At 40.0% G+C, this 23,036-nt stretch overlaps 1 pseudogene; it reads right to left on the minus strand.

The window, feature by feature from the left end:
- The window catches only part of LOC141266071 (uncharacterized), a 77,189-nt pseudogene extending 54,620 nt beyond the window's left edge, over positions 1-22,569 (minus strand).
- Positions 22,570-23,036: the final 467 nt, after the last annotated feature.

The raw sequence follows: 23,036 nt of genomic DNA on the forward strand, positions 1-23,036 counted from the left end.
CTGCTCCTGTGTACAAGAATATAACTACTATAATACTGCTCCTATGTACAAGAATATAACTGCTATAATACTACTCCTATGAACAAGAATATAACTACTATAATACTGCCCCCTATGTACATGAATATAACTACTATAATACTGCCCCCATGTACAAGAATATAACTACTATAATACTGCCCCTATGTACAGGAATATAACTACTATAATACTGCTCCTATGTACATGAATATAACTACTATAATACTGCTCCTATGTACAAGAATATAACTACTATATTACTGCTCCTATGTACAAGAATATAACTACTATAATACTGCCCCCTATGTACAAGAATATAACTACTATAATACTGCCCCCTATGTACAAGAATATAACTACTATAATACTGCCCCCTATGTACAAGAATATAACTACTATAATACTGCCCCTATGTACAAGAATATAACTACTATAATACTGCCCCTATGTACAAGAATATAACTACTATAATACTGCCCCCTATGTACCAGAATATAACTACTATAATACTGCCCCTATGTACCAGAATATAACTACTATAATACTGCCCCTATATACAAGAATATAACTACTATAATACTGCCCCTATATACAAGAATATAACTACTATAATACTGCCCCTATATACAAGAATATAACTACTATAATACTGCCCCCTATGTACCAGAATATAACTACTATAATACTGCTCCTATGTACCAGAATATAACTACTATAATACTGCTCCTATGTACAAGAATATAACTACTATAATACTGCTCCTGTGTACAAGAATATAACTACTATAATACTGCTCCTATGTACAAGAATATAACTACTATAATACTGCCCCCTATGTACAAGAATATAACTACTATAATACTGCTCCTATGTACAAGAATATAACTACTATAATACTGCCCTCTATGTACAAGAATATAACTACTATAATACTGCCCCTATGTACAAGAATATAACTACTATAATACTGCTCCTGTGTACAAGAATATAGCTACTATAATACTGCCCCCTATGTACAAGAATATAACTACTATAATACTGCTCCTATGTACAAGAATATAACTACTATAATACTGCTCCTGTGTACAAGAATATAGCTACTATAATACTGCCCCCTATGTACAAGAATATAACTACTATAATACTGCCCCCTATGTACAAGAATATAACTACTATAATACTGCCCCCTATGTACAAGAATATAACTACTATAATACTGCCCCCTATGTGCAAGAATATAACTACTATAATACTGCCCCTATGTACAAGAATATAACTACTATAATACTGCTCCTATGTACAAGAATATAACTACTATAATACTGCTCCTATGTACAAGAATATAACTACTATAATACTGCTCCTGTGTACAAGAATATAACTACTATAATACTGCTCCTGTGTACAAGAATATAACTACTATAATACTGCTCCTATGTACAAGAATATAACTACTATAATACTGCCCCTATGTACAAGAATATAACTACTATAATACTGCCCCCTATGTGCAAGAATATAACTACTATAATACTGCCCCTATGTACAAGAATATAACTACTATAATACTGCTCCTATGTACAAGAATATAACTACTATAATACTGCTCCTATGTACAAGAATATAACTACTATAATACTGCTCCTATGTACAAGAATATAACTACTATAATACTGCCCCTATGTACAAGAATATAACTACTATAATACTGCCTCCTATGTACAAGAATATAACTACTATAATACTGCCCCCTATGTACAAGAATATAACTACTATAATACTGCCCCCTATGTACAAGAATATAACTACTATAATACTGCCTCCTATGTACAAGAATATAACTACTATAATACTGCTCCTATGTACAAGAATATAACTACTATAATACTGCCCCTATGTACAAGAATATAACTACTATAATACTGCCCCTATGTACAAGAATATAACTACTATAATACTGCCCCTATGTACAAGAATATAACTACTATAATACTGCCCCCTATGTGCAAGAATATAACTACTATAATACTGCCCCTATGTACAAGAATATAACTACTATAATACTGCTCCTATGTACAAGAACATAACTACTATAATACTGCTCCTATGTACAAGAATATAACTACTATAATACTGCTCCTATGTACAAGAATATAACTACTATAATACTGCTCCTATGTACAAGAATATAACTACTATAATACTGCTCCTGTGTACAAGAATATAACTACGGTAATAATTCAATCTCAGATCACTTACCAGACTTAGTGCTAAGCTTTGCATAGACAGGGGGCAATGGTCCTATAATGTACACTTTTCTATATGAGAAATTAAGTAGGTGGTGCACTTTTTAGAATATGAGATAAGGTTAGTGTCATAAATCTCTCAGTCACCTTTTCCTGTCTGTTCATGGTTTGTTGCATCTGGTTGGAGCCGATATGTTTAATTATCTCTAGTAAAATGTCTTCATTCCCCGTCCTGGCGCAGTAATGCAGTGGAGTCTCCCCTGTCTGCAGAGAGGAAACAAGACATTTTTACCACCATAAATGAAATCTACCATCAAATTTCTACATATCACTGACAGTATAAGAAGTTTCAGAACACTGATAAAGCAGATCTGATAATAAAAACAAGTGGTCGAGGAAATATACAGTAAGCAGGGAAAATTGTCCAACATATCTATTTATATTTGTCATTGAAGGTGCACATATATCTCATCAACACAATCTGCCGCAATGTACAAGGATTATCATTATCATTACTCCTATTCTTCTACAGGTGCAATATTATATTAACAAAAATCCCGCAACCATAATTGTTTCATCTAAGTTATATCACTGTGGATCATTAGTGCATGTAAAACACGTATTAGCACTCCAAAGAGGACATTTATAAACAGAAAGAACAAAAGTGTTTTCAAAAATATAAATTAAATTAAATACAGATTAAAACAAGAACAGACATAAAACAGGCTAAGTGGAAACGTGCAACCACAAGGGCAGGGAAAGCCCATGAAATATGGGGTAACTGGAGAAGGGTATTAAGAAGAACTAGTGGGAGTTGGCAACAGTGAACTCCATCCATAAACCATATACTTCATTATGAGGAACTTGCCTAAAACACCCACCAAAAAAGTGCTCATATAAGAAAATCCTTACCCATGCTGCAAGGAGAGCCCACCCCAGGGTTGTTGAGGCAAGTAGTGCGGCGCCCCTACGCGCGTTTCATATGCCAACCGCACGCTTTCCCTGCCCTTGTGGTTGCACGTTGCCACTTAGCCTGTTTTATGTCTGTTCTTGTTTTAATCTGTATTTAATAAAATGTATATTTTTTAAAACATTTCTTTATTCCTCCTGATTATAAGTGCAGTATTATAGTAGTTATATTCTTGTACATAGCAGCAGTATTATAGTAGTTATATTCTTGTACATAGAGGGCAGCATTATAGTAGTTATATTCATGTACATAGAGGACAGTATTATAGTAATTATATTCTTGTACATAGGGGGCAGTATTATAGTAGTTATATTCTTGTACATAGGGGGCAGTATTATAGTAGTTATATTCTTGTACATAGGGGGCAGTATTATAGTAGTTATATTCTTGTACATAGGGGGCAGTATTATAGTAGTTATATTCTTGTACATAGGGGGCAGTATTATAGTAGTTATATTCTTGTACATAGGGGGCAGTATTATAGTAGTTATATTCTTGTATATAGGGGCAGTATTATAGTAGTTATATTCTTGTACATAGAGGGCAGCATTATAGTAGTTATATTCATGTACATAGAGGACAGTATTATAGTAGTTGTATTCTTGTACATAGGAGCAGTATTATAGTAGTTGTATTCTTGTACATAGGAGCAGTATTATAGTAGTTATATTCTTGTACATAGGGGTCAGTATTATAGTAGTAATATTCTTGTACATAGGGGGCAGTATTATAGTAGTTATATTTTTGTACATAGGGGGCAGTATTATAGTAGTTATATTCTTGTACATAGGGGGCAGTATTATAGTAGTTATATTCTTGTACATAGGAGCAGTATTATAGTAGTTATATTCTTGTACATAGGGGTCAGTATTATAGTAGTAATATTCTTGTACATAGGGGGCAGTATTATAGTAGTTATATTCTTGTACATAGGAGCAGTATTATAGTAGTTATATTCTTGTACATAGGGGTCAGTATTATAGTAGTAATATTCTTGTACATAGGGGGCAGTATTATAGTAGTTATATTTTTGTACATAGGGGCAGTATTATAGTAGTTATATTCTTGTATATAGGGGGCAGTATTATAGCAGTTATATTCTTATATATAGGTGCAGTATTATAGTAGTTATATTCTTGTACATAGAGGGCAGCATTATAGTAGTTATATTCATGTACATAGAGGACAGTATTATAGTAGTTGTATTCTTGTACATAGGAGCAGTATTATAGTAGTTGTATTCTTGTACATAGGAGCAGTATTATAGTAGTTATATTCTTGTACATAGGGGTCAGTATTATAGTAGTAATATTCTTGTACATAGGGGGCAGTATTATAGTAGTTATATTTTTGTACATAGGGGGCAGTATTATAGTAGTTATATTCTTGTACATAGGGGGCAGTATTATAGTAGTTATATTCTTGTACATAGGGGTCAGTATTATAGTAGTAATATTCTTGTACATAGGGGGCAGTATTATAGTAGTTATATTTTTGTACATAGGGGCAGTATTATAGTAGTTATATTCTTGTATATAGGGGGCAGTATTATAGCAGTTATATTCTTATATATAGGTGCAGTATTATAGTAGTTATATTCTTGTACATAGGAGCAGTATTATAGTAGTTATAGTCCTGTACATAGGAGCAGTATTATAGTAGTTATATTCTTGTACATAGGGGCAGTATTATAGTAGTTATATTCTTGTACATAGGAGCAGTATTATAGTAGTTGTATTCTTGTACATAGGAGCAGTATTATAGTAGTTATATTCTTGTACATAGGGGCAGTATTATAGTAGTAATATTCTTGTACATAGGGGCAGTATTATAGTAGTTATATTCTTGTACATAGGAGCAGTATTATAGTAGTTGTATTCTTGTACATAGGAGCAGTATTATAGTAGTTATATTCTTGTACATAGGGGCAGTATTATAGTAGTTATATTCTTGTACATAGGAGCAGTATTATAGTAGTTATATTCTTGTACATAGGAGCAGTATTATAGTTGTTATATTCTTGTACATAGGAGCAGTATTATAGTTGTTATATTCTTGTACATAGGGGCAGTATTATAGTAGTTATATTCTTGCACATAGGGAGCAGTATTATAGTAGTTATATTCTTGTACATAGGAGCAGTATTATAGTAGTTATATTCTTGTACATAGGAGCAGTATTATAGTAGTTATATTCTTGTACATAGGGGGCAGTATTATAGTAGTTATATTCTTGTACATAGGAGCAGTATTATAGTAGTTATATTCTTGTACATAGGGGGCCGTATTATAGTAGCTATATTCTTGTATATAGGAGCAGTATTATAGTAGTTATATTCTTGTACATAGTGAGTAGTATTATAGTAGTTATATTCTTGTACATAGGGGCAGTATTATAGTAGTTATATTCTTGTACATAGGGGCAGTATTATAGTAGTCATATTCTTGTACATAGGAGCAGTATTATAGTAGTTATATTCTTGTACATAGGAGCAGTATTATAGTAGTTATATTCTTGTACATAGGAGCAGTATTATAGTAGTTATATTCTTGTACATAGGGGCAGTATTATAATAGTTATATTCTTGTACATAGGGGGCAGTATTATAGTAGTTATATTCTTGTACATATGGGCAGTATTATAGTAGTTATATTCTTGTACATAGGAGCAGTATTTATATTCTAATTTTGCCCACTTAATGCGCGGTTTATTGTGTTGCTCTTCAGTATTGTAACCACTTTTCCTTTTGTGTCCTGTGCAGTTTTCTCGCATTATCGCTGTCTGGAGTGGAGGACTGTGCCGGAGCCAAGTGCCGGATATCGTTTATATAGAGGAGGTTTCAGCATAAACATTGATGTGTATGAAGCTGGGGTCTATGTACTCAGTCAGCCCCTGAATGTGCCGCCGGCCCGGAGAGTGGCAGCTGATCCCTATGTATAGCCATAAATCTTTTCAGGAGTCAACAAGCTTTTCCGCACTGTAAACTGTGCAAATAAATATTATTATAACACTTAGCATTTATTTAAATTTCGCTTTGGGATGTGAGAGGTGCAGGAAACAGAATACATGACAGTAACACTCAGAACAGGAACATTGAGTATTTGGTCAAGTTTTCTTGTTTTGCAAAAAGTATTTAATTTAAAAAAATATATATATTAATTGATAACGTAACATTTGCTATTATTGGAATAATTCAGGATTAGCAAAAGCACAAATTGGGCTATAATTAAATGTCAATGTAGGAATAGCAGCTTGGGAATATCCAATAATTATTATTTAGCTAGATATGGATGCATTAAACAATCACAGATATAACAAATGTTTCGCCGACTTATCGGCTTCATCAAGGGATGGGACAATAGGGTGAATGGCAAAACGCTCATAGACGCAACCTATATAAAAAACTGTGAACCATGTTGTCACAATGAATGATGACCACCACGTCATCGCTAAGTGTCATCACATAGGAAGTCACAAAACAGGCGCATCATCTGGCGACGTAGTGCTATATCACCATGGCTTGGCAGCGTCAGATCCCAGCTACATCGTCACTTAGGAAGTGATAGAACACATACGAATTGTCCAATCGTGCACTAAGTAACGACATTTTATAAGTGTAGTCTACATTGCATGTGATGCAGTTTAATATTCATATCCCCAATGTTTGCATCTGTCTTGGTGGACAAAGTTTTGGTGCACTCTTGATAAGAGTAAGGAAGGGGTTAATGTTTTTAGACCTGACAAATCTCATGAGATCTGTTCAGAACTAAAAAATGATGAGGGTTGTGACTAAGCCGGTGGGGTGCAGGGAGGGTCTTTTACTAATTATGCTGCTATGAATTCTGCTACTTTCTATGAATTGCCTAAATTTATGGACAGAACGTCTATATTCAGGAGGGGTATAAAATAAAGAACACTCCGGTAAGCACTGGAGATTATTGGAATCACAAGCTGAGCATTTCTTATTCTCGTGTAAATGTTGCGACTGACAATGGACATTCAGGGTGATCTTCACCTGAGTTGTGGAGGAAATATCAGCATCATGATCTAACAGGAGTCTGATGATCTTCACAGCCTCTTCCTCACGGTGGATCATGTCTTTAGCCACGGCTGCTGCTAAATGTAGAGCGGTTTCCCCTTCCTGGAAATAAGATATCAGGCATCACCATGTACTGAAAATACCTTTACTTTTTCCATAGACAGGACCCACCACCCACCAGTATCTTCTCTGAAGACTGGAGATTTACCAGCTGTGACATACCTGGTTGGGTTTCCGAACAGTGGCCATGGCATCAGCCGGGCTGCGCTCGCTGGTCAGGTAGTTAAGCATAACATCCACAATAGGCAGGTGACAGTGCCGGACGGCCGTGTGCAGGACGCTCTCTCCAGCCTGGGATGACAGGGTCATAGCTATATTAATACTGGGAAAAATCTGTGATGTTCCCCAAACACCCAAGCAATATATCCCCATGACAGAATACGAGATTTTCAACAATATTTGCACTGTTAGATTTAGCCCAGTCATCTGGAACCAGTGAGGTGCTGGTCCTGGCCATACAAGGCCATAGAAGAGCACCCTCAATGGTGAAGGGCATAGCCGGTGAACTGTGACATTGTTCTCATTTTTTAAAACTACAGGAAAAAAACAGCTCATCCACAGCTTCATGGATCAGTGCATTAACTGCTGATACAACCAAACCTGAAGCATAATGCCAGGAGGCAGCTGAAATCAAGTAAAGCTGGAACATAATTTTTTTTTATAAAGCTGAACGACAATGGAGTAGAGAAATCGCTGAATATGAAGCACCTTTGACTGCCACGTGACCTCTCCTCCCTCCTCCATCAATGTTCGGATCATCTTTATGTTGCCGTATTGAGCGGCTACATGCACTGCAGTTTCACCGTTCTGAGAAGAAGAAGAAAAAAAATGTCACTAATAAGACTGGAGATAAAAGAGCTAGGAAGAACAAGACTTATTTCTGAGTTCAATGGGAGCCGTGTGAATTCACATGTAGTGTGCTTACCTCTAGTGGTGGCTGTATACATCTGTATTCAGTGAGCTCCCCCTAGTGGTGGCTGTATAAATCTATCCAGTGAGCTCCCACTAGTGGTAACTATATAAACATTTTTGTAGTGGTATCGGTATACATTTGGATTCGGTGACCTCCCCCTAGTGGTGTCTATATAAATCTGTAGGAAGTGAGCTACCCCTTGTGGTGGCCATCTAAATCTGTATTCAGTAAGCTCCCTCAAGTGGTAGCTGAGTAAATATAAAAGTAATATGCCCCCCTAGTGGTGGCTGTATAAATCTGTATGTAGTGAACTCTTATTATAAAAATACAAAACTTACAATCAATAAATAGCAAAATCCAAACCCCAGCAAAAGCAAAAAAGTCCAAGTCCAGCATTACCCGTCCCCCAGTCATCTGTATTTAGTGAGCTCCCTCTAGTGTTGGCTGTGTAGATCTATGTGTAGTGAGCTCCTCCTAGTGGTGGCTGTATAAATCTGTATGTAGTGAGGTCCCCCTAGTGATGGCTGTATAAATCTGTATGTTGTGAGCTCCTCCTAGTGGTGGCTGTATAAATCTGTATGTAGTGAGCTCCTCCTAGTGATGGCTGTATAAATCTGTATGTAGTGAGCTCCCCCTAGTGGTGGCTGTATAAATCTGTATGTAGTGAGCTCCCCCTAGTGGTGGCTGTATAAATCTGTATGTAGTGAGGTCCCCCTAGTGATGGCTGTATAAATCTGTATGTAGTGAGGTCCCCCTAGTGATGGCTGTATAAATCTGTATGTAGTGAGCTCCCCCTAGTGGTGGCTGTATAAATCTGTATGTAGTGAGCTCCCCCTAGTGGTGGCTGTATAAATCTGTATGTAGTGAGCTCCTCCTAGTGGTGGCTGTATAAATCTGTATGTAGTGAGCTCCTCCTAGTGATGGCTGTATAAATCTGTATGTAGTGAGCTCCCTCTAGTGGTGGCTGTATAAATCTGTATGTATTGAGCTCCCTCTAGTGGTGGCTGTATAAATCAGTATGTAGTGAGCTCCTCCTAGTGATGGCTGTATAAATCTGTATGTATTGAGCTCCCCCTAGTGGTGACTGTATAAATCTGTATGTAGTGAGCTCCCTCTAGTGGTGGCTGTATAAATCAGTATGTAGTGAGCTCCTCCTAGTGATGGCTGTATAAATCTGTATGTATTGAGCTCCCCCTAGTGGTGACTGTATAAATCTGTATGTAGTGAGCTCCCTCTAGTGGTGGCTGTATAAATCTGTATGTATTGAGCTCCCTCTAGTGGTGGCTGTATAAATCAGTATGTAGTGAGCTCCTCCTAGTGATGGCTGTATAAATCTGTATGTATTGAGCTCCCCCTAGTGGTGACTGTATAAATCTGTATGTAGTGAGCTCCCTCTAGTGGTGGCTGTATAAATCTGTATGTATTGAGCTCCCTCTAGTGGTGGCTGTATAAATCAGTATGTAGTGAGCTCCTCCTAGTGATGGCTGTATAAATCTGTATGTAGTGAGCTCCCCCTAGTGGTGGCTGTATAAATCTGTATATTTGAGCTCCCCCTAGTGGTAGCTGTATAAATCTGTATGTAGTGAGCTTCCCCTAGTGGTGGCTGTATAAATCTGTATGTAGTGAGCTCCCTCTAGTGGTGGCTGCAAGCAGAGAGAAATGTACAGCAACATGTAACTCCATGGCGGCATGAGGGAAAGCAGGAGCTACATCTACACTAGACTTAAATGGCAAAGACCTTGCACAACGAGCAATTTCAATGGGAATTTGGAATGACATTGAGTGGTGTCCTACTCACCGCTCGCTCCATGTTGACATCAGCTCCGCTCTTCAGCAGGATCTCGGCCACTCTCTCCCCATCTTTTATCCGCGCTGCAATGTGTAATGGAGTCTCCTGGTCCTATTTGATAAATGCTGAGTTAAATGGACCAGCCACCGTATATGAGACAGTCTGCACGTTTCTAATGGACTTTCAGTCCTTCACCGACTTCTAGATCTCTTTTTGCTTTCAATGAATGGAAACCCTCTTGATTAAATCTAGAGCAGTGGCTTCCTCAGGACCACCTTTGGGGGGGGGTCTCTGTTTTTGGCAGATTGTCCTACTAATCACAATTAGGTAGTGAGTGCCCGATACCTGCGATCCCTGGCATCAGCTGACGGATGCCACGTTGGCAGCACCTTTTACCTTCCGATGCAGAAGTGAGGGGCCATTGATACCCCCTTCTAGCGACACATTACTGCAGACCAGTCTACCTTTCTAGTCTTAACATGAAGGCACATTGGTCTTCATAGGAGCTGTATACACAAAACGGTGGGAGATAGTGTAATCAAGACTTTGCAACACTGCATCATTTTTATTTGGCATTGGATTGATAAATAATGATTGTAAAAGTATTTATACCCCGGTGATTAGTGATCATTCATATTCCCGTGACAGAGTAACCAAATATCAGGATGGAGAGCTCTTGGCCGATATAATGGGATTCTCGGGGGTCTCTTGTTACCCCAGATTTAAATCAGAGATATTATTGGGGGGATATTGAAAGCAGTTTGCGCCCCATAGCAGTATGTCTACCCAACTGTCCACATTTCGAGCCTGGGTTGACAACCTTTTGACTTTTTGGGTTTTGCAAAACTACTCCAGAGGTTGTCAGGGTACGATGAGAGTTGTTGCTTTGTAATAACCGGAGGCTGAAGAACACGGACTTAGATGACAAATGCAGCTGAGTAGAAGTGCAGCGAGAGATCCTTGTAAAGTTCTTACTGTGCTTGTAATAAAAAAGAAGCAAACTTTATTTTATGGATCGGGGGGCACAGAAAATAAATCCCTGCTCCCGGCAGAGATGAGTCACGTCTTTGACTTCATAATGTGTCATAAATGGAAGACGTAGCACAAAGTGATTTCACTTTCTGATGGATCGAGTCCTATAAAACAGTCAGTGGTACATTCATGGATACATTGTATCAGCAAGCGGGACTCTGTCGCCATCCTGTGGCCGTATGAAGTAATAGGCATGGGAAGCAACATGGATATTGAATTTCAGCTATTTGTAGGGGCTCCTGCACCCTCCTCTATTAACTAAACAATTACTTTATAGGGTAAAAAAAAAAAGAAAATAAATGAAACAATGTTTTTAAGTTTCACATGGGCCTTTATGCTCTTACCTTCCCTCCTTTGGGTTGTACTTGTGCTCCGAAGCCGAGCAGGGTCTGGACCACCTGTGGTTTGCAGTTCTCCACAGCAATGTGAAGCGCGGTGTAATTCTCCTTGGTTTTAGCATTGACTTGAGCCCCCTTCTGTAACAACGCTTTTACCACAGCAGTGTGCCCCCTCCTGGCTGCTGCATGGAGGCACAATGCCCCTGACTGCAGGGTAAGGAAAACATAATGAATTCGCACAATACAACACCATTATCAATAATAATATTCATATACAGGGGCCTAGAGACTGTTTCCATTATTAAATATCATATCTGATGTACAAATGTGCTACCCATTAATAGAGACAGCCTTTAAAATAAGTGTTGTTTTCCCAGGTCCTCATGGGCGGGGCTTATCAACTAGCCCCTCCCCTGAGCAGATTATTTTCACTGAATGTAAAAATAATACAATCTGTTTTTCACTTCAATGAAATCCGCTGTAAGCAAACTTGTGCCCTCAAGATTTGGAGTGTTGGTGTCCACATGATAACATAGTCAAATAAATAGTGAGGTTGCAAAAAAGACACAGCTTCATATCATCCAGCCGTGCTATAAAACGGAAAAACAACCTGTCAAGAACTCACAGCGACGACTCTGTCAAGAATTCATAGGATTGAGCAGGAATTCGCGAGCACACGATCCAGATTGCTCACTACATAGCTATCGGCAAGCGAGCAGAAAGTGTATGGTATCACACCTCCAGATTCCAACGCATGGCGTGTATACACCCCGTACGGTTACTGCCAGATTCACGATAACCCAATTATTAGTATTCGCTGCCACCACCGGCCAGTTTGAAACATAATACAGGCCTGGTCGGACGCCTGTGTTCTGGTAGCGTATATGGCTTTGGGGGAGGGAACGATTGCAGAGCAAAAGAAACAGGACTATCAAATTTTATATTTAATCCAGAAGGGAGGCAGTGATCATGAAAAATAAACATGAATTTACAAATGGAGACAACACAATACATATGCAGTTACACAAAATAAGCAGGGTTAGAGAAGAAGCAGAGACGACTCAATATAGCTGGAGGGGAGTTCTCCTATGACCTTTCAGAGAACGCGACCCCTTGCTTATGATACATATACTCTCGGTAATGAGTACTGATCCATCCTCAGTGGATTCTTTTATGCTGAAGGGAGAGACCTGCCCCCACCCACCTGTGCCGACATCACGTGGGCTGGTCTCTAGCCTTCATAATTTTATTAGAATCTCCACTTCTGGGATAATTTCTCACTGGTTGACCGCAGCAGCCCGAAAATAATACCATATTTTCCGTTATTAATTTACCTTTCTCCAGAGACCACACACGTTATAGCTGCGGTCTGTTATTTTGTTATTTTTGCGCCGCAGCTCCTCGGAGGGGCTTACGGCTATGAAAAAATAAGCATATTGTTCCTTGGCTGACCCTGCCACTAAAAATATAGGCCCCATTATTATCCGAAGTATGGAACTTTAGTTATTCCATATTTCATGTTGACTCCGGCCTGGTTACAGACCTCTGTTAAATTCTCTTTGAAGCTCTGGGAATACAACCTTCTCAGTTAGCTGTAAATTTATCACAAGCCTGTGTTATTTGGGTTTGGTAGCACCTTAGGGCTAGCATTTGCTTACAAGGCATTTCTCATGTGTGTGTTAATTTGCATAGACGCCACCGGCCAAGTGTCAGCTCTTCTCTTTTGACAATTACTATAGGGGAGGAGGGAAGATTGGTCTGGGAGAGAGACTTCTTAATATCTTCTTAATATTTTTCTGACACAACCACTGATGATGTTTATGCCCTCATGTTAGTGGTAAAAAAAAATCCCTTGATGGAGAACTTATCTGTTGTCACTTTATTTAAAGTTTCAAGTTCTCTGTGTAAAGCATATAGGATTTTTTTTTATTCTGTTTTCCACAGCCATGTCCTCCAAATTGAATGCATCACATGGACTAAGAAGAACAGGAGCTAACATGCTTAAGAAGCTTCTACAGTATATATAAAACACAACTTTGTAATCAAAACCGCCATTCTTTACACTGCAGGCTGTCCCATTTATTTCTCTAGTATTAAAGCAGCATTTGATCTTGGCGAGTCCATTAGGTGGCACATAACACTGGCGGTAATCTCATACACACCTTATTGGGCATATGTAGCAGGACGCCCTTTTTCAGGAAGGTGAGCGCAGTTTCTGAATGTCCACACTGGGAGGCGATGTGCATTAGAGTGTCGCCGTCCTAGGAAGCAAAGAAGAGGAACATGAGGAAATAGAAAAAGGATTTGGGGAAGGATTTGTGGTTACAGGGGCTTAGCCTGGGGGGCAGGAGGACTGTGTGACATCAGCTCTGGTGCGCCTCCTTGTGGTTACTGGGTAACATTGCAGCTCCTCCTGGAAATAACGTGCAGGAGCAATAGACTTTTGTTATGCAGCTTTTTTTTTTAATGTACTTTTTTTTTTAGACAAAACAGGAATAATTTGAAAAATAAAAGGCAAAGTATAAAAGGCTGAGATGTCTCTGTTTTGTATCCGCTTTTATGTTTCGCCCCAAAAATGCGCGAGAGATGGAGGTTCAAGGATCTGCTCACCTTAGTCCGGGCTAAAACATTGGCACGAAACTTCTCTGTGAGTATTTCCACAATCCCGGTGTGTCCTCTCTCTGCAGCAATGTGCAGGGGAGATCTGTCCATCTGCAGAAAACAGAAGCGAGGAACCCCATCATGTATCCGAGCACGTCATGTGCGATACTGCCTGCTGAGCTCTGTATCTGAGCACGTCATGTGCGATACTGCCTGCTGAGCTCTGTATCTGAGCACGTCATGTGTGATACTGCCTGCAGTGTCTGTATCCGAGCACGTCATGTGAGATACTGCCTGCAGAGCGTCTGTATCTGACCATGTCATGTGTGATACTGCCTGCAGAGCTCTGTATCTGAGCACGTCATGTGTGATACTGCCTGCTGAGCTCTCTATCTGAGCACGTCATGTGTGATACTGCCTGCTGAGCTCTGTATCTGACCATGTCATGTGTGATACTGCCTGCTGAGCTCTGTATCTGAGCACGTCATGTATGATACTGCCTGCTGAGCTCTGTATCTGACCATGTCATGTGTGATACTGCCTGCTGAGCTCTGTATCTGAGCACGTCATGTATGATACTGCCAGCAGAGCGTCTGTATCTGAGCACGTCATGTGTGATACTGCCTGCTGAGCTCTGTATCTGAGCACGTCATGTGTGATACTGCCTGCTGAGCTCTGTATCTGAGCACGTCATGTGTGATACTGCCTGCTGAGCTCTGTATCTGAGCACGTCATGTGTAATACTGCCTGCTGAGCTCTGTATCTGAACACGTCATGTGTGATACTGCCTGCAGAGCGTCTGTATCTGAGCACGTCATGTGTGATACTGCCTGCAGAGCGTCTGTATCTGAGCACGTCATGTGTGATACTGCCTGCAGAGCGTCTGTATCTGAGCACGTCATGTGTGATACTGCCTGCTGAGCTCTGTATCTGAGCATGTCATGTGTGATACTGCCTGCTGAGCTCTGTATCTGAGCACTTCATGTGTGATACTGCCTGCTGAGCTCTGTATACAAGATTGTGGTGTATGGCAATTAACATTGGGGTTAAAGCCACCCTTTATCTCTTTTCGGTAGGAGCACAGGCTACTTTCCTACACATAAAGCAGTGAATATTGGGCAGAGAGTTTCTCAGTGAAGGCAGTGCTGCCCGGTAATGTCCACTGTGTGTGTTGTGCGCCTCCTCTGGACTACAGTTATTATTGCTGCCATAATGAGAGCTCCTTCAATAGAGGCGCCTCCTGATACTGCAGGCTGCTGCGGATGTTCCTGTAGCTGCTGGAAACCATCAAAGCTCTGGATCACGGTTCAGTGTGTAACTGCCAAGTACAATCGCCAAACTCAGTTCCTAACTCTGATGTGTAACCACCAAGCTCTGTACCTAAACTTTCATATGTAACCACCAAGTTCTGTGCCTAAACTTTCATATGTAACCACCAAGCTCTGTACCTAAACTTTCATATGTAACCTCCAAGCTCTGTACCTAAACTTTCATATGTAACCTCCAAGCTCTGTACCTAAACTTTCATATGTAACCACCAAGCTCTGTACCTAAACTTTCATATGTAACCACCAAGCTCTGTGCCTAAACTTTTATATGTAACCACCAAGCTCTGTGCCTCAGCTCTGATGTGTAACCACCAAGCTCTGTGCCTCAGCTCTGATGTAAAACCACTAAGCTCAGTGCTTCAGTCTGATATATAATCAATAAGAGCTGTGTCTAAACTTTAGTAACTGCAAAGCTCGGTGCCTCCCTGGGAGACTGACAGCTGTACTAGTGGCTAAGTAAACGTGTTCCCGGTGAAGCCTGTGGTAGCAGATCACTCAGCCAGAACTGACCTTCTTACAAGCGGACATCTTTTCCCTTGGATATTAATATCTATAAACCCAAATACAAGATGAGGAAAATACAATCCCTCATAGCAGGAGCGGCCACAAGTTACCATGTCAGTGAGGTTCGGGTCGGCTTTACTTTGATGAAGGAACTTCACAGTCATCTCATCACCTTCCCAGGCTGCAACGTGGAGCGCGGTCTGACCGTCACCCTGTGCCAGATGATCTACTATTAGTGAGCAGATAGATAGATAGATGATAGATGATAGATAATAGATAGATGATAGATAATAGATAGATAATAGATAGATAATAGATAGATAATAGATAGATAATAGATAATAGATAGATAATAGATAGATAATAGATAGATAATAGATAGATGATAGATAGATAATAGATAATAGATAGATGATAGATAGATGATAGATAGATGATAGATAGATGATAGATAGATGATAGATAGATGATAGATGCTCACATTTTGACAATCCACAGAAGCTCCATATTCCACCAGGATCTTGACCACGTCCACGTCTCTCTTTCTGCAGCCGGTGTGGAGGGCGCAGTCCCCAGATCTCTGCAGTCAGGATAGAAACATGTTACATGCAAACGTCACAATGTATCAGGGCAGCAAACATGACAGCTCAGAGTCCCTACTGATCGGATTGGCGCAGACCTCCCCCGGATCAGAGCGGCGCTGATCACCTTCTCTACAATCTGTAATGTCTTCTATCTGCTACATGGTGCAATGTTCTGCAGGTTGCAGCCACTTTGCCCTTTCTTACTTTGCTTCTAGCTTTGAGCTGGGCGTCTGCGTGAGACGAGAGCAGTTCTTTACATATCCCCAGGTTGCCGGACTCGATGGCCAGGAATAGAGGGATGCAGCCGTCCTGGGGGGAAACATTACAAGTAATGAGCCAGGACGAGGGGTAGGGCGAGCAGGCTCCTGCCTGGGGCATCATTGTGAGGGGGGAGACAGGGGAAGACACTTCTGTAAAAGGTCCATGTTCATTAGATCCCAATGTCTGTGTTATTACATGGATCTTGGATCGATATAATTCCTCGCACCTTGTCTTGGATGAGTCGGGCGTCCTTGTGGGAGGCTCTCAGCAATGTCTGGATGACACTGATCGCCCCGGTGGGTCGCTGGGCCGTGTAGTGCAGCGGAAGCTGCTCTTTTAGCTGTGAAACAGCAATGGACAATAATGTAAATACTGTACACATGTATCAGCCAGGAATCATATACTGGAATATGACGGATTGGTATTGTATGTATTATGCAAAAGTTTTAGGCAGGTGTGGAAAAAATGCTGCAAAGTAAGAAGCTTCCAAATATAGAAGCGTTAACAGTTTTCCACATTTCCACATTCATGGGTGAAATTTCATAGAGTGGGGTTTGTGAGGACGACACAAGTCTGCACAATGCCAGGTGTCTGCAGGAGGAGTGTAAAGCCACCACCATTGGAGCACACATCCTCTGAAGTGAGAAAGGGAAAACTTAAAAGGTATTATCATATAGGGGGTTCACATACTTTCTGGTCATGTATGTAAATTACTCCTGTATAAGATATCATGGTGATTGCTTACCCCTCCAGGAAGGTTTGGTTCTGCTTTTTTCACCAGAAGAAGTCGGACAATCTCGTCCTTAGAGCTGGCTGCGGCGACGTGCAACGCTGAGCGACCGTCCTACAAAGCAAGAAGAAGAAGACGGCTGGTCACCCCGATGGTGTAATAAAGTGGTCAGAAGTCTCTGCCTTCCCACCTGTCGTGATCAGGCACATCGGCCGGAGAAGCGGGAGGCAGACCGCCAGGAAATGATGGCAGCACGGTAAGAAGTGTGGGGCATTATCAAAGTGGTGCGGCTAGATAGGACCCCCGATGGGTAAAAAGAGCCAGGAAATTCTGAGGGGTCCCCAAATGTTGGGTGGAAATTTTCATTCTTATTTCCTTCTTCGAAGAACCATATCTTTTTTCTGTCAACATTGCAATATTAGGACTTGATTTTTGCATGACACCGGTGACAAAGACAGAAGATGAATATATGGGCCCTTTGCTGTTCAACAGCCCATTAGGGGGCGGTAGTGGCCCCCTTACCTCTTGGGCCCCTAGACTGCACCAATGGTATGCCCGCCCCTGGAAAAATGGGTGAAAACAAAAAGTACTTTCACCAAAGTTTTTAGAGTTTCATTTTTATACTGTTCTTTACATAATAAAAATAACCTGGCAACATGATTTTTCAGATCATTAAAATTACGACGATACCAAACTTCTATAGTTTTTTTTATATATATGCAGTATTTTAATAGTTAAAAAAAATTCAGAACTTTGTGAAAAACAAATGTTTGGGCTTGTGTTGCCATTTATTGAGTTCTGTAACTTGCTATTTCTTTATAGAGGCTTTCTCCTGGAAACACCTCTAATAAAGCCAGGCTTGTAAAGTTTTTTGCAATTATACGTTTAAGAACTTGAATATTTATTGTAGAGACCTTTAGAGTCTGAGCCGTAGCTCTTGAGTCTTTTTTTGCATTTTCTTTAAGCATTACCTAATGAGAATAAATTTGTTGGGATGTCCACTCCTGAAAAAAAAATTGTCAACTGCCTTGAATGTTTCCCACTTGTGAATAATCTTTCTCACTGTAGAATGAAAGAATCCAAATTTTTGGGAAGTGGCTTCATAAGCCTTCCATGATTGATAGGCATTAGGCAGGCAAAAGTGCTTCTCTAAGATCAGTGCTGATGTTAGCACATGCCTGAATGCTCCAGATCAGCAAACTGCCAAAACTTCTGCTCTTATAGTTGTGGTCACACTTGCTGATGAACATTAATCAAGAATAGATACAGTAGATAGATAGATAATAGATATATGAATGGATGGATGGATATATGAATGGATGGATATATGGATGGATGGATATATGGATGGATGGATAGATAGATATATGGATGGATAGATATATGGATGGATAGATATATGGATGGATGGATGGATGGATATATATATGGATGGATGGATATATGGATGGATGGATGGATATATGGATGGATGGATGGATATATGGATGGATGGATGGATATATGGATGGATGGATGGATGGATGGATGGATGGATATATGAATGGATGGATGGATGGATGGATGGATGGATATATGAATGGATGGATATATGGATGGATGGATATATGGATATATGAATGGATGGATATATGGATGGATGGATATATGGATGGATGGATATATGGATGGATGGATATATGGATGGATGGATATATGGATGGATGGATATATGGATGGATGGATATATGGATGGATGGATATATGGATGGATGGATGGAAATATGGATGGATGGATATATGGATGGATGGATATATGGATGGATGGATGGATGGATGGATATATGGATGGATGGATATATGGATGGATGGATGGATATATGAATGAATGGATGGATGGATGGATATATGGATGGATGGATATATGGATGGATGGATATATGGATGGATGGATGGATATATGGATGGATGGATGGATATATGGATGGATGGATGGATATATGGATGGATGGATGGATATATGGATGGATGGATGGATATATGGATGGATGGATGGATATATGGATGGATATATGAATGGATGGATATATGAATGGATGGATATATGAATGGATGGATATATGAATGGATGGATATATGAATGGATGAATGGATATATGAATGGATATATGAATGGATATATGAATGGATATATGAATGGATGGATATATGGATGGATGGATATATGGATGGATGAATGGATATATGAATGGATATATGAATGGATGGATATATGGATGGATGGATGGATATATGGATGGATGGATGGATATATGGATGGATGGATGGATATATGGATGGATGGATGGATATATGGATGGATGGATGGATATATGGATGGATGGATGGATATATGGATGGATGGATGGATATATGGATGGATGGATGGATATATGAATGGATGGATGGATATATGAATGGATGGATGGATATATGAATGGATGGATGGATATATGGATGGATGGATATATGGATGGATGGATGGATATATGGATGGATGGATGGATATATGGATGGATGGATGGATATATGGATGGATGGATGGATATATGAATGGATGGATGGATATATGAATGGATGGATGGATATATGGATGGATGGATGGATATATGGATGGATGGATGGATGGATATATGGATGGATGGATGGATATATGGATGGATGGATGGATATATGGATGGATGGATATATGGATGGATGGATATATGGATGGATATATGGATCGATGGATGGATATATGGATGGATGGATATATGGATGGATGAATATATGGATGGATGAATATATGGATGGATGAATATATGGATGGATGAATATATGGATGGATATATGGATGGATGGATATATGGATGAATGGATGGATATATGGATGAATGGATATATGGATGGATATATGAATGGATGGATATATGAATGGATGGATATATGAATGGATGGATATATGGATGGATGGATATATGGATGGATGGATATATGGATGGATGGATAAATGGATGGATGGATATATGGATGGATGGATAAATGGATGGATGGATATATGGATGGATGGATGGATATATGGATGGATGGATATATGGATGAATGGATATATGGATGGATGGATGGATATATGGATGGATGGATATATGGATGGATGGATATATGGATGGATGGATATATGGATGGATGGATGGATATATGGATGGATGGATGGATATATGGATGGATGGATATATGGATGGATGGATATATGGATGAATGGATATATGGATGAATGGATATATGGATGAATGGATATATGGATGAATGGATTTTACTACTTGCCTCAGTCTTCTCTTGGAGATTCGCTCCCAGGTCGAGGAATCGTTCCACTATGGACAGCCGGTTCTCTCTCACTGCGATCATGAATGGCGTTAGACCAGATTCCTGTTGATGTGAAGAAGAATCAGTAGTATTAAAATACCCCCTGATTAAAGGGGTTGTCCAGTACTTTGACATTGGTTGGTGGGGGTCCGACACCCAGTACCCCCAACATTCAGCTGTACAGTACTCAGCGCCATACACTGTGCCGTGGCTGGATAGGTCATCAAACTGCACCATGGTGGTCTACGTGGATATCCACTAAGAAGAGGAGGGTCCCACAGTGTAGTGGAGCCCCCTAGTGGTGCCGTCTGGATGAGAAACTCGTTGCAGATTGTGATGTAACCGTTGGACATGAGTCACTGGGAGATGAGGAAACTCGCCGTGTTGCAGCACCGGGATGTGCACGCCGCTGGCTGGGGGCCACACACAAATACTTTGGGTGTCAGGTCCGGTTACAGTGACTCAGTCGGTTTTTGTTTCATTGTATTTATCTCAGTCATCTCCTCTCCAGAGAATAATAGTCGGCTTCCAGGAATGTTTGCTGGGGATACAGGACCTCACCATGAGCCGCCTGGAGGCATGAGCGATGCGGGGAGGAGAAGCTGCTGTACAACTTAGGAGACTTTCATAGACTTTATATGGGGGTATTAATCAGGCGTTGTATGGCGGTGGTATGTCACTGTCACTTAATGGTGGCTTTATGATAGAATACTATGGCAGAGTAATGTCATATTAACAGACTGTATAGCAGTAGTATTAAAACCGTACAGCTGTATATTTTTGGCACTTTATGGTGGTGTTGTGCAGGAACTGTACAGTGGGGTTAAATGGATGCCGTATGGACGAGGCAGAATTATTGGGCTCTATATGGCTGTATAATATGAGCACATTATTGAAAAGTGGATGGCATCATTATTTGGGAAATATCTATCACTGTTATTTGTGCTAATATTATTGAGCACTTCATGGCTGCATTATTTGAGCACTTTATTGTACTCAGGCAATGTTTTGTAGTATTTGGGCACTGTATGGCAATATAATTTAAACACTATACAGCAGTATTTTTTGTGCACTGTATACTGGTATTACTTGGCACAGTTTGGCAGCATTATTGTACTACATTATGGTATTATTAGTGAGACATTGCATGGAGGAATGTGGCACTGTATGGCAATATGATTTGCATACTATGCAGATGTATTTATGTACTCTATAGCAGTATTACTTAGCGCTGTATAGCGGCATTTTTTGACCACATCATGGTTTTATTCAACCTTTGCTTAGCGATATTTGGCCTTGGCAATATTATTACAGAAACGGGTGTGCGGTATTGCATTAGTTCCTAGAAGCTGAGTTGCAATTCCATACACAACCAACGGTCAAAGGTGGCGCTGTTTCTTAACGAAAGCAGCCATGTTTTTGTAATCTTGGACATCCCCTTTAATTAATATATTACAGTATGGCATATACAGTAACTAAATTATTAAATGTTAATGTTATGCCAGGAAATTGCAATTATGAATATTAACACACCCCCCCCCCCTCCTAATACCTTTTATAAGTGGTATCGCTCACACATTGAATTAAAAATTAAATGACATAAAGAGGAGTAATGTTTACAGCTAGAAATATTTGATATAATGAAGATTTAGCATTGTTGTCACCCACTGGGTCGGTTTCAGAGGCTCCCAGATCCCCTTTGTCGATCCCTTTCAGTGTCTGCTCCAGGGTGATCCACTCCCCTCTGGTGGCCAGCGGCAGGATCCTGCTGTCAGCCTGTGCCATGCTGGGTGTCTGACATGTATGTGCAGTGTGTGCCCAGCACCAGGAGGCTTAGCAGGAGGTAATGACCCCTCCACATCCTCCTCTATTGACACAGACTCCCAATCACAGGCGCTGACCCAGCCCGGCTCTATTAAACGCCTCCTGTGTAGCTTGGTTACCTTGGCACTGGACTCATTAAATGGGGGGGTGGAGGAATTTGGCATTTTCTCGCAGAAAGAAAGAGAAAGAAACAAAGTATCTCTTACTTTCGGAACTTTCTTACAAAGTATCGTTTATTTATTTTTATACTTTAATAATAATAATAAATAATACAGTTTTGTAACAACACAAAAAAACAAACAAACAGGCAAATTGGACACAATTTCACACAATATCCCAAAAATGGGCCGGACAAAATAGTTGGTAAACAACTTTGTTTGAAGCATGTGATGCTCGTTCACACTCACCTGTGGCAAGTAACAGGTGTGGGCAATAT

Source organism: Phyllobates terribilis, unplaced genomic scaffold (genome assembly GCF_046119375.1).
Source record: "Phyllobates terribilis strain yellow unplaced genomic scaffold, ASM4611937v1 Scaffold_4__5_contigs__length_816908805, whole genome shotgun sequence".
NCBI classification, from domain to species: domain Eukaryota; kingdom Metazoa; phylum Chordata; class Amphibia; order Anura; family Dendrobatidae; genus Phyllobates; species Phyllobates terribilis.